At 41.3% G+C, this 13,705-nt stretch overlaps 1 non-coding gene and 1 pseudogene across 1 annotated transcript; one reads left to right on the plus strand and one right to left on the minus strand.

The window, feature by feature from the left end:
* Positions 1–9,539: 9,539 nt before the first annotated feature.
* On the minus strand, positions 9,540–12,419 carry LOC102513298 (annotated as a pseudogene).
* Positions 12,420–12,753: 334 nt separating this feature from the next.
* On the plus strand, positions 12,754–12,825 carry TRNAA-UGC. Its single transcript has one exon. It is a non-coding gene; the product is annotated as a tRNA-Ala (tRNA).
* Positions 12,826–13,705: the final 880 nt, after the last annotated feature.

Raw genomic sequence — 13,705 nt, forward strand, 5'->3', positions numbered from 1 at the left:
GCGGATAACACAGGTGAGACTGGAGGTCAGAGAACAGGAAGGAGACTGGGGTGCAGACCCGGGTGTAAAAAAGACATGCCTGGGCCATGGAAGGGGCCATGGGGGCAAAGGAGAGGAGAACGATTGAAAAGGTATTGAGGTTCACCTGTATATCAACATCCTAATATATCAATATGGATAAACAAGCAGTGGTGCACCCATCAGTGAACACTACTCAGTAAGAAAAAAGAATGAACTATTGATGCACATACAACATGGATGAATCTCAGAATTATTATGTGGAATGAAGGAAGCCAGGCACAAAAGAGACTATGGTATGTGATTTCAGTTCTATGAAGTTCCCGAAGGGGCAAGGCTGATCTACGGTGGACAAAAAAAATCAGCACAGTGGTTCTTTATCTTGATAGAGTTTGGTTTACAGAGGTATATGCATTTGTCAAGGCTCAGTGAATGGTACTCTTAAGATTTGTGCATCTTTTTATATGTAAATTTTACCTAAAATAGGAAATATGAAGAGTAAACAAATATTGACAGACATACTGAGGGACTTAGGGGTTAGAGTACTGATGTCTGCAACTTTCACTGAAGCACATAAAAAATAAGCTGGAGTGATGGATGAATAGATAGAAATATGACAAATAGAGCAAAATGTTAATGGTAGCATCTAGGTAATAAGGGTCACTGTAAAATCTTTCAAATTTTCTATATGTTTTAAAATGCTCATAATGAAATGTTAAAAGAAGTAAGGAGGCAAGAGGGACGTGGTTTGGAGACTGATTATTTGGTTGTGGGGATGAGAGAGTTTTTAAAAACAGTATGCTCTGCCTTGGGCAGAGTCAGGGTCTTTTCCTTTTCTCCTTTTTCCTCTTCCCTGGATCTACTTATCCTACAAAACACCTACCCATTAACTCATTCACTCATTCATTCATTCAACTTATCTAACAAATATTCACAGAGTGATAAACATATGTGAGGCACTGTTGTAGACAATGGGGATACAGTGACCTGCCCTCATGGAATTTATACTCTAGTTGGGCAGAGAGACTACACACAAGAAGTGTAAGTGAAATACAGAGTACATTAGATTGTGATAAGTGCTATGGAGAGATGTAATCCAGAGAATGGAGATGGGTAGTAATATTTTTTGTTGGGGGTGAGGAGAAGCTGTAATTTTAAATGGTTTGGTCATAGAAGAGCTTAATGAAAAGGTAACATTTGAGCAAAGACTTGAAGGTGGGGGGGTGCTCTGTGGATTTCCGGGAGAAGAGCGTTCTAAGCTAAGAGAGCAGCAAGTGTAAATGTCCTGAGGTTGGATTTGCCTGGTAAGTTCAGGGATCAACAAAGAGCCCAGTGTAGCTAGAGCAGAGGGATGGGTGGGGAGAGTGGAAGATGAGGTCAGAGAGGTGATGTGAGGAGGAGGTGGACAATGGTGTGGAAAGATCATGTATGATGAGTTTTTTACGTTATGTGTGGACTTTGGCCTTCACTCTGAGGAAGATGGAAGCATGGAAGGCTTTTGAATAGGAAAGTGACATCTGAGTTATGTTTGAATGACGTCCTTTTTTCCCTCAGGTTGGAAAGGACTGGAAGCTCTCTAGTTTACAAAACAAACCACTTCGGCGAGATTTATTTTGCTCATGAGTCTGCAAACTGGGCAGGGCTCAGTGGGATCAGTTCATCTCTGCTCTACCTGGCATCAGCTGAGGCAGCTTAAAGGCAGTGGGCTGGAATGATCTGAAGCTTCCTCACTCACCTGCCTGGTGGTTGATGCTGCCTTTTGGCTAGGACCTCACCTGGGGGCTATGGCTGGAATGTCACATGTGACCTTTCCACATGGCTGCTTGGGCTTCCTCACATCATGGTGATCAGGTCCCAAGGGAGAGGGGGAGGGAGCGAAGAGACAGGCAGAATCTGTGTCTTCTTTAAGACCTAGCCTTGGAAGTCATGCAGCATCACTTCCTTCTCATTCTTTTTATTAAGGCAATCACAAAATCCTGCCCAGGGGAGGGAAATAGACTCCACTTCTTGATGGGAAAAGTCAAGCTTTCACAGGGAAGAACATGTGGAACTGGAAATATTACTGTGTCCATTTTGGGGAAATACTGTGTCTTAGGCTTTGGGATACTGGAGAAGAAATATTTGTTTTATTGACAGGGAAATAGGGTTCAGCAGCAAAACCCCAGATTTGCACCTACACCCAGTCTGACAGGCCAGGGTCTCTGGCCACTGTCTTCTGTACACCTGCTCAGACATTTTACTTGCTGATGTTCACCTCTGTGTGACTCACCGTCTTTACTGCCCAAGGCTGAGGGGAATTGCTCCTAACCTCTCTACAGCTACCTCTTATGATCAGATTTTATCTCTGCTCTTCCTTCCCCTTGAGACAGGAAGGAAGGGGGCAGGGCTCAGCCATTCAAGAAATAACACAGCAATTAACACCAAGGTGGCAGAAAATTCAACTCCCAACAGGATCTGAGGCCCAAGATGGCAGGAAATTTGACTTCCAGTAGACCCTGAGCTTCATTATATGCTCATTGTAATATATTAACATGGTAAATGGCACTGCCATGGGCACCATGACAGTTCCGAGGCTAACCATAAAAGATCAAAAACTGGGCAGTGGCCCAATTCCTGAGGATCCCAGCCCCTTCCCCAAAAGTAGTTGGAATAATCCTCCCACTTATTAGATATAAAATAACCCATAAAAACTAGCAACCCCCACACCTCATGGCCGCTCTCCCTTCTGAGTGAGACAGACCACACTCTGTCTATGGAGTGTGTATCTCTCTGAATAAATCTGCCTTTACTCAACTGTGGCTTGCTCTTGAATTCTCTCCTGCACAAAGCCAGGGACCCACACTTGGCCGGGTACATCCCGGGGACTCAACCAAGACCTGGGACACGGCCATCCTCTTGCCCCACGTTCATTTTCCTGTATCACCCTGACTGCTGACTTCTAATAATATGGGTTTATAAAGGCCAGCTGGCATTCCTGGAACAGTACCAGGGGCAGAAAATCCCCCCAAAAGCAAGTCAAGGCCAACCTGGAATCAGATGATGGAAGTAAATGGGATAAGTCCTAAGCATTATACACAGGCCCCGTGCCAAGTGCTGCTCCTGCTCTTACTGGTTATGATCCACGGTCCTAGAGCTAGCCTGCCTGGATTCAAATCTTGGATCCATCAGTTGCCTGCTGTGTGACCTTGGGCATGTTACAGAGAGTCATTTCTCAGAAATGCATTTAATAAAAAATAATGTCCCCTGTGGCAGACTGGATTATCGTTTCTAAATCTCCACTCCCTCCTTGGTATAGAATTGTCCATCTATAACTTTACCAATGACTTTGGACGCCCTCCTGAGTAAGTCAAATAAATTCTCTGGACTATTGATGTTGGGCTTGGTCACATGACTTCCTTTAGCCAGTGAGATGGGAAAGACTCCATTGTCATCTCATGATGTTGTGCAACCACCACTTGTCTCTAGTTCCAAACATTTTTTTTTTTTAAAGTTCCAAACATTTTTATCACCCCAAAAGAAAACCCCAGTCATCCCCCATCTCCACTCCCTCCAGCCTCTGGCAACCACCCACCTACTTTTTGTCTTTGTGTATTGACCGATTTTAGATATTTCATATAAATAAAATCATACAATATGTGGCCTTCTGTGTTTGGCTCTTTCATTTAGCCTAATGTTTCCAAGATTTATCCATGTTGTAGCAGGGATCAATACTTCATTTCTTTCTATAGCTGAATATTGTTCCATTGTATGGCTAGCCCACGTTTTATTTCTTCATTCATCAGTTGACAGACATTTGGGTTATTGCTACCTTTTGATTATTGTGAATGATGCTGCTATGAACATTTGGGTCCAAGTATTTGTTTGATGACCTGTTTTCAGCTCTTTTGGGTTTATGCCTAGGAGTGGGATTGCTGGATTGTATGGTAATTCTGTTTAACTTTTTGAGAACTATCAAACTGTTTTCCACAGGAGCTGAATGATTTGATATTACCACTAGCAATGAACAAGGATTCAAGTATCTCTACATCCTCATTACACAAGGGCTATGGATCCATGATGATGAGGGAGGATGAAGGGCTCCCCCACCCCAATTCTTCTTCCCTAGAGTTAAGTGTCCACAACCCCCTACCATGCCCCCCACTTCACAGAGCCAGGAGTTACCACTTCATACAGAATTTCTGAGACTCATTGGTCTGATTTTTTTTAAATGGGGGACTGAACCCAGGACCTCATGCATGCTAAACATACTCTCTACCACTGAGCTATACCCCCTACTCCCTGCTCATTGAGATTAAAGTGTCTCTACCTCTACTCCTTCTAGCTCGCTGAGCGCCTGCACTGGAAGGATAGCGGTGTCAGACATTGGGGGAGGGGATCGTCCCATCACAAACAGGACAGGCCAATGGCTAAGCTAACTCTCTCATGTTAGAGGTTGGGAGACTTGGGTCAAATCCAGGCTCTGCCACTTACAGGTTGTATGACTTTGGGAAAGTTACACAGTGTCTCAATGACTCAGTTTCCTCAACTATACAGTGAGGTCGTACTAATCCCTACCTCATAGAGACTGTGGCATGTATTTAATTAGATCAGGCATGTGAGTCCTTAACACAGTACCTGGCAACTGCCAAGTTTTTTTTTTTTTTCATCTACATGAGGTGTTTTATTTTATTGAACTACTGATTTCATTCATTCACTTGCTCACTCATTCAAGCATTTATGATGCATGCTTGTTGATGTTGGCCCATGGATGCACGTTGATGCGCACACGTGTGGCTATAGATGCCCCAAGCACATCTATGGTCACACGCACGTAACTGTCTCTTGCATGCCGCGGTTCCCTGTGTAGACGCTGATCTATCTGTTGGTGTTGATGCAGGTAACTGCCCCGCAGCGGTGTGATATTCCCGCCCAAGTCCCCTGCTGGGGAGCTGAGCGCCCTGGCGCCCCCTGCAGGAGAATCTCTCTCTTCACTCTGGGAGGTCAGGAGGCCTCTCCCAGCGCCCTGTGTCCCCCACCTCGCGTGCACATCCCTCTTTCAAGGGCCCAGTGAGCAAGTCTTAGTAGCCGTGGCCGTCCCAGGAGATGTAAGTAAATCTCTAGGGGTTCTGGCATTTGCTGGCCTGGGCTAAGGAATCCAGGTTCTTGCGATGCACAGCGCATCCCAGACCAGGAGGGGTTGCCTGGGTTCCTGCAGGTACAGGAAGAATCTGCTAACAATCAGCTTAGGTTACAGCCGCTCCCATTTTACATATAAAATGCGCAAGAATTTTGCACCATTTTAATATACTCTGAATTGTCCGGGAAAGCAACAACATGTGAATGAAGGGAAGATTCTGTTTTGGGCAGAAGGCTGTATTAGGAGTGTGCGCCACGTCAGAGAATTATATTACTAACATTTCCCCTCTTTATGGTATTTGAATCCCAGACAATCCAGCCAGTTACTCTATTTTGGCTTCTCTCTTAATAGATATATGAATGTTCGTATTTAGCCCTTATTTCAAAATGTCAGCTATAAAGAAGACAATTGACTGTATCTTGTCTTATTCACCTTAAATCTAAACTTATAATTCATCAAAAGTAGGAATATCTGGCCCTAGAATGTCTGTGAACATTGACCCTACTGGAACGCTTCATATCTGTCATAAACTACAGGCTTACCCTCAGTCAGCCACAATCCCAAGATCCAAATAGCTCTGAAAAGGAGAGATTGTGATCCAACCTTCTTGACGGCAAAACCTGACCTGACACAGGCTATTTTAGTCATCTGTATTTATCCCACTGTGGTGCGAACAGCCCACATTGCACTGCGGAGATACTTATCTATTGGATTCCAGGAGCCACCCTGAACCCAGCTGGGCTGACATCATATATGCCGTATATACATGCCACCTTTCTGAAATCCAGACGCCTCCTTAATTCTTAAACACACGTCTAGTAAAGGACAGTAGAGTGTATCTTTCTTTTGTTTCTTTTCTGAACTACAAAGAATGTATTGTAATAATTTTAAATTAGAGATTATATGTACAGATATGTTACGCTGTGCATGAATTTCATTTCCTGGTAATAAAAGGAATATTATAAAAATCTATTTTTTAGAGGGGGTACTTTAAATTTAGATTTGAGAACCGAAAATCTAATCCAGTGATTCCCAGAGTATGGTCTGCTGAACCCCTACCCCTGGGGGGTCTCTGAGATCCTTCCATGAGCTCCACAAGGTCAAAACTATTCTCACAAGAATACTAAGATGTTACTGGCCTTACTCTTCTTCCTACCTTAAGGTGAAGTTTTCCAGAGGCTATGAGATATGTGATGATGTCATTGCTCTGATATTAACATGTAATAGATTTCTACTTTTCAATGAATAAATATATCTTTAAAACTTATCAGTTTAAATTTATGTAAGGTAAATATGAATAGCTATCCTGTGGTGTGCTGTGCCAGCCCTTACTGGCTTGGGAGAATGAATTGTTAAATTTTCAGGATCATGTGTGCCAGTTGTTAAAACTTTGGTACTGTGAAATGGGCTATAGTGGAGTATTTATTTACACCATGGGAACATTGAGGGCTTTTTTTCAGAGAGCTGGTTGACAAGTACACCATATTGTATATAACCCACACAAACAAAAACTCTTTGGGGGCCCTCAATAATTTTTAAGAGTATAAAGGAGTTCTGAGCCTATAATGAAAAAGACTATTAAAAAGAATATATATATATATATATATATGGCCGAATTACTATTCTGTACACCAGAAATTAACACACAGCATTGTAAATTGACTATACTTCAATTAAAAAAAAAAAAAAAAGGAGTTCTGAGACCAAAACATGCAAGAACCAGTGGTCTACATGAACTAAAAAGCCATCAAGCCCTAATCTAAACCTGACACGCCCCCTTCTGGATGTGATGATACATGCACTCAAACATACATACCTAAAAAGTGTGTGTGTGTGTGTGTGGCTGTGAAGAAATGGCAACACATAGTTAAAGGTCACATTGATTACATATTTTTAGTCTCTTGATTTTACATAATAAAAACACTTTAAATTCAGTGAAAGATTATGTGCCAAGGAATGTAACGAGATTTCACATCATATAATTTAATCCTCACATATATCCCATGAGATAAATATCATTACCTCGCTTTTGTTTCCAGAGCCATTGAGAGTAAGTGGCCAACATAATGACTCATCACTTCACCTTTGAATATTTTCGGTGTAATTGCTGCAAACAAGGGCCCCTTTCCTACATAACTAAATTCAATATCAGGAAATTAACATGACACATAACTATCACCTAAACCTCAGACTGCATTCAGGTTTTGCCAATTGTCCTGATAGCTTTCTTTATAACAAAAGGGCCCAAGTCAGAACCACACACTACATTTAATTATCATGTCTTATTTGACTTTCATGGCCTTCACCCTTTTGAAGCTTACAGGCCAATTATTTTGTAGAACATCCCTCAATTTGGGTTTGTCTGATGTTTTCTCAGCATTCACTCCAGGATATGTGTCTCTGGTAGGAATGCCACAGAAGTGATTCGGTCTTCTCACTGCAATCTTTCTAGTGATACATGGTTATAATTTGTCTCATTATCCATGAAATTAACTTTGATCACTTGAAGAAGATGTTGTCTACCAGGTGTCTCCTCTGTTAAGTGACTCTTTTTCTCTTTGTAAAGTATTTGATGGGGATAAACTTTGACAGTATTTAAATATCTCTTTCTAAAGACTTAAATATAAGGCAAGACATGATAAATTTCCTAGAAGAAATCATAGGCAAAACATTCTCTGACATAAATCTTAGCGATGTTCTCCTAGGGCAATCTACCCAGGCAATAGAAATAAGAACAAAAATAAACAAATGGGACCTAATTAAACTTATACACTTTTGCACAGCAAAGGAAACCATAAGCAAAACAAAACGACAACCTATGAGAATGGGAGAAAATATTTGCAAATGTTGCGACTGACAAAGGCTTAATTTCCACAATATATAAACAGCTCATACAACTTAATAACAAAAAAACAAACAACCCAATCCAAAAATGGGCAGAGAACCTAAACAAACAATTCTCCAATGAAGATATACAAATGGCTAATAGGCACATGAAAAAATGCTCAATATCACTAATTATCAGAGAAATGCAAATCAAAACTACAATGAAGTATCACTTCACACCAATCAGAATGACCATCATTCAAAATTCCATAAATGATAAATGCTGGAGAGGGTGTGGAGAAAAGGGAACCTTCCTACACTGTTGGTGGGAATGCAGTTTGGTGCGGCCATTATGGGAAACAGTATGGAGATTCCTCAAAAGACTGAAAATAGATCTACCATATGATCCAGCAATCCCACTTCTGGGTATATATCCAGAGGGAACTCAAATTCGAAAAGATATATGTACCCCAATGTTCATAGCAGCACTGTATACAATACCCAAGACATGGAAGCAACCTAAATGTCCATTGAGAGATGACTGGATAAAGAAGATGTGGTATATTTATACAATGGAATACTACTCAGCCATAAAAAAGAACACAATAATGCCATTTGTAGCAACATGGATGGATCTGGAGGTCGTCATTCTAAGTGAAGTTAAGCCAGAAAGAGAACGAAAAATACCATATGATATCACTCATACGTGGAATCTAAAAAAAGAGAAAAAAGGAAAAAAAGGACACTATGAACTCATCTACAAGACAGAAACAGACTCACAGACTTAGTAAACAATCTTATGGTTACCAGAGAAAGGGGGTGGGAAGGGATAAATTAGGGAGTTTGATATTTACAAATGTTAGCCACTATATATAAAGATAGATTTTTAAAAAAGCTTCTTCTGTATAGCACAGGAACAATGTTTGATATCTTGTAATAACATTTAATGAAAAAGAATACGAAAATGAATATATGTATGTATATGCATGACTGAGACATTATGCTGTTCACCAGAGATTGACACATTGTAATTGACTGTACTTCAATTTAAAAATAAATAATTATTTAAAAAAATTTTTTTTAATTTAAATAAAATAAATAAATAAACACCTCTTTCCTCATCAAACTTTCACCCTCTAATTATAGTGTCCATTGATGTTTCTGGGCTGAATTATTACTATGAAAGCTGCCAAATAAAGATTTTCTAATTCTGTCTTCCCTTCTATATTTATTAGTTGTCCTTCCACTGTAAAAATATTTCCCTTTTATGTTTTAATTAATTAATACATACCATTATGGACTACTGGATTCTTATTTTATTCATTGGGTTATCCTCTATTAATATCATTATTTTGATTCTCAAATCATCCAAGATTTGGTGAGTGGGAGCCCCTTCCAGCTGGCTCTTGTCCTTTTTTTTAAAAAAATAGGTTTTATTTTTCAGAGTAGTTTTACATTCACTGTAAACTTGAATGGAAAGTACATTCCCATTCAAAGCAGTCCCATATGTCTCCTGCCCGCCCCCCTAGAAAGCTTCCCCCAGCCCCCGGCAACCTCCCCTCCAGAGTGGTACATTTGTTATAATCCATGAACATAAAATGACACATGATTATCACCTAAAGTCCACAGTTTACATTAGGGTTCACTCTTACTGTTGAACACTCTGCAAGACAATATGCTGTTTCAGGATCTAGAATCACATCTACTTGAAACTGCTTCATAATTTTGTTTAGGCCAGAATACTGTGGAGGAAGACGGCAACCATATTCCTTCAGTTGGAATGAAAAGGTCCAGGAGACTCTATGGTTTTACAATTGTGGTGGATACTTTTAAAATCTGTCAGCAAGTCCAGTTCTAACTCCGTATATATACTCCTTACCTCCTTTAACAGATACATTAATGTGGAAACATGATCTGAAAATTTTGTTAGATTTTCATTTAGTTTTGCTAAAATATCCATTTCTTCATCTTGTAGTTGCCGAAGAATACACTTTTGCTCATTTTGGAGAAAAAACACAAGTTACTCAAATTCAACATTTATTTCTTCTCTTCTATAGTCTACCTTCTTCTTCAGTTCCAATGATCTCCTGGTTTGCATAGTTATCACTTTTTCAGCTTGTTCCACTCTCTCTTTCCAAAGTTCAGTGCAAAGCTCCAACCTTTTCCTATGACAGGGAGCAGCTTTTTCTATGGGCCAAATGTAGTGATTCCAGTGATCAGTGGAGAAACTGCACTATGGAAAACTGGAAAACCTCTCCATCCTTCTGACAGAAAAAAAAAATCAAAGCCTGATTGTGCTTTTCACACATAAGCTTCTCTTCCTGCCTCTTCCTTTTGCTTTTCTCATCTGGAGTAGCTAGCAATTTCAAATTGCCCAGCTGGAGATTGCACATGAATTTCTTTTCTGGACAGCAAAATCTGCAAAAAAGGCAGGGGAAAGTGTCATTTAGATCCTTCCAGGACATATCGATACAGGATCGACAGAAGTTATGCCCACAGATGATAGTCACTGGGTCTTCCAGGTAGTCCAGCCAGATGGGACAGCTCGCCCCTGCTTGGAGGTCTACCAGGGCTGTCACAAACTCCACTGAACCACGAACAAAAGTGGTAAGGTAATGAGTCCTTTAGCAAGACCTAGGTCTCTGGTGCTCAAGACTCAGTGAGCAGTGGGTATCTTCCCCCAGACCTTGCAAATGGACCAACTTTCAGTTTCACTGGCTTGGCATGTTGATGGCAGCCTCTACAGACTAGTCCTCTCGCCCTGAGTTCCAGAGTCTGTTGCCAAAGCGCACAGGCTGCAGTCTACTGCCTACTGGAACACAGTAGCTGGGCTGCTCCTCTGCTCACTCATGTGAAGTCAAGTTCAACGGCTTTCTTGTTTAAGAAAATACTCTTAGGTCCAAGACAAGGATTCCTTCCATATAGCACAAGGAGCTACATTCAATAACTTGTAATAACTTACAGGTCTTGGTAAAAGACCTGTTTCTGAGTCACATGGCCAGTTTCTGAGTCAGTCGGTCTTTTACATTTCTAAGACATTCCCAGAGGATGCTACGGGCCTGGGGCCATGCTCTGTGAGCCACTGGAGAACACGGCTCAGTCCTCTCAGACAGGCGACCCAGAATTACTCTTGTATTTGGGTATTTCTCTCTTGGATATAGTGGATAGTTCCCACTTGTATCTTTGAATTAAATAAATTTAAAATGTGCAGTTCAGAGGTGTTGTTATGGGACATTCCTGGGGTCCCAGCTTAGAGCCAGTACAGGAAGTCTTCCCCTGAGAGGCAGTCATCACCCTGTATAACCCTCCTTATCCTTATAGTAGTTTGAGGTGTTTCTTTTTGTTGGAGTTCTTGCTGCTGCAGCAGTGCACTTGAAGCAGGGGTGGTATCTGGACCATCCAGGTATTGGCACCCAGGGCCCCGTTGCCTGCAAGCCTGAAGTATGCAGGTGGTGCAAAGAGCACTCTTCCCCCAGGCAATCAAATACTGGAGAGCGGCTCTCTGGCACTGGGGAGTCCCAGCCCCTCCTCCTCAGTGGCATCTGCATACCTGACATTCTTCCTCAAAAACAAATTCCCACAGGTTGCTGCCTGTTCACTGGGAGAGGCTGCCTGAGGCCAGATGATTATAACACCCTGATGACATCAAGAGAAAGATTCAGCCTATTTAGCTCTTGGTGCAAAGGGGAAGCCCAATAAAGTAGGAAATGCCAAAGTTCTCTTGTGTTTCACATTCCAGAACCACAGATGTCCCAGAACCAGCCAGCAGACGTCGGAATATCCTACCTGGGGCTTGTCTGGGGTACCTGAGATTGGAATCTGCTCGCCCTTTCTGGAGGAGCTGGGAACAGACTGAGGAAGAGCTCTGCCTGGGAGTTGGGTGCCAGGGTCCCGTTCAGAATTTGCCTGTAACTTGCAGCAGGACCTGGTGCCTGGGCCTCCCCTACATGGAGGGAACCGGGGGGAGACAGTACAACTGACAGGGTTTCCAGTCTAGTCTTATTTCTGTGAGGCACTGAGCATCGTCTGTACGGAAGGGGGAGGGGCAGGCAGAATCTCCAATACCTGGGGTCCTGGCAGCCCTGGTGGCTGTCCTCACAGAGCTTTAGATCCAGAGAAGGTGGCAGACTCATCCCCAGACAGTGAAAACCCAGAGTGTGCAGGGCTGGGAAGGAGAATATGGAGAAATCTCATTTGGAGCTTGTTTGCTTAGGTTTTCAGTGCCCGTGTTGACTGCTGTGCTGTCCCCTCACTCCCCACCCCCATCCCGGGAATTCTGATGGACATCAGGCGTGACACTTCCTTCTTGACTTTCCTACTAAAATGACACTACTATCAACCTTAGATTAAATAAACCCCTCATCAGAAAGATTAGAAGGAAAGATGATGTAACAACTCAGATTAGATGAAATGGACAAATTCCCAGAAACACACCAAATACCAAAACAGACTGAAGAAGAAATAGAAAATCTGAATAGATCTTTAACACATAAAAAGATAAAATCACGAATCAGTAACCCCCCAACAAAGAATTGCCCAGAACCAGATGGCTTCATGAGCCAATGTCATTAAATATGTAAAGAATGATGACCACTAATCCTCTTCAAACTCTTCCAAAAATAGGAGGGAACACTTCCTAACTCACCCTACTAGGCCACTTAGTCCCCTGACGCCAAAGCCAGACAAAACATCATAAGAGGAGAAAAGTACAGATCGACAGACTTGAGACTATAGAGGCAAAAATCCTCAGCAAATATACTAGTAAGCCACTATGATGAACAATCCACGGAGGGGAGGGTATAGCTTGGTGGTAGAGTGCGTGCTTTGCATGCACAAGATCCTGGGTTCAATCCCCAGTACCTCCATTAAATAAATAAATAAACTTAATTACCTCCACCCCCCCCCAAAAAAATAATCCAGAGAGATATTAGAAAAACATTTCCTTTACATCAAAGAGAGCAAAGTACTTAAGAATAAATTTAACAGAAGGTCCAAGACTTGGGCACTGAAAAGTAGAAAATATTGCTGAAGGAAATTAAACAAGACCTAAATAAATGGGAAGACATTTGTTTGTGCATTGGAAGACAATATTTTTAGGATGGCAATACTCCCCAAAGCAATCTACAGTTTCAATGTAATTCCTTTCGAAATCCAAGCAGGCTTTTTTTTTCCTTCTTTCAGAAATGTAAAAGCTTATTCTAAATTCATGTGGAATTGCTAAGGATCTTGAATAGCTAAACTAACCTTGAAAGGAAGAACAAGTTTGAAGAGTCACACTTGCTAATTTCAAAGTTGCTACAAATCTACAGTAATCAAAACAATGTGGTTCTGGCATAAGGGTAGACATAATAATCCATAAAATGGAATTGAGAGCCCAGAAATAGTCCCTAATATCTATAAGCAATTAATTTTTAATAGAGTTATCTTTAATTTAATAAAGACAGAGAGACCATTCATCGTGCAAAGACTGATCTTCACCATGTGGCGATGATTGAAATGGATATCCAAGGCATAAAGATGAAGGTGAACCTCTACCTCACATAATACACAAAAATGAACTCAAAGTGGATGAAAAGCCTAAACACAAGAGTTAAAACTATAAGTCTTAGGAGAAAACATAGAGCTAAATGTTCATGACCTTGGATTTGGCATGGTTTCTTAAATATGACACCAAAGACACTGAGGCCAAAACAAAACAAAACAAAGAAACACCAACCCAGGATACATTGGACTTTATCAAATTTT

The sequence above is a fragment of the Camelus ferus genome, chromosome 9 (assembly GCF_009834535.1).
Source record: "Camelus ferus isolate YT-003-E chromosome 9, BCGSAC_Cfer_1.0, whole genome shotgun sequence".
Lineage (NCBI taxonomy): Eukaryota > Metazoa > Chordata > Mammalia > Artiodactyla > Camelidae > Camelus > Camelus ferus.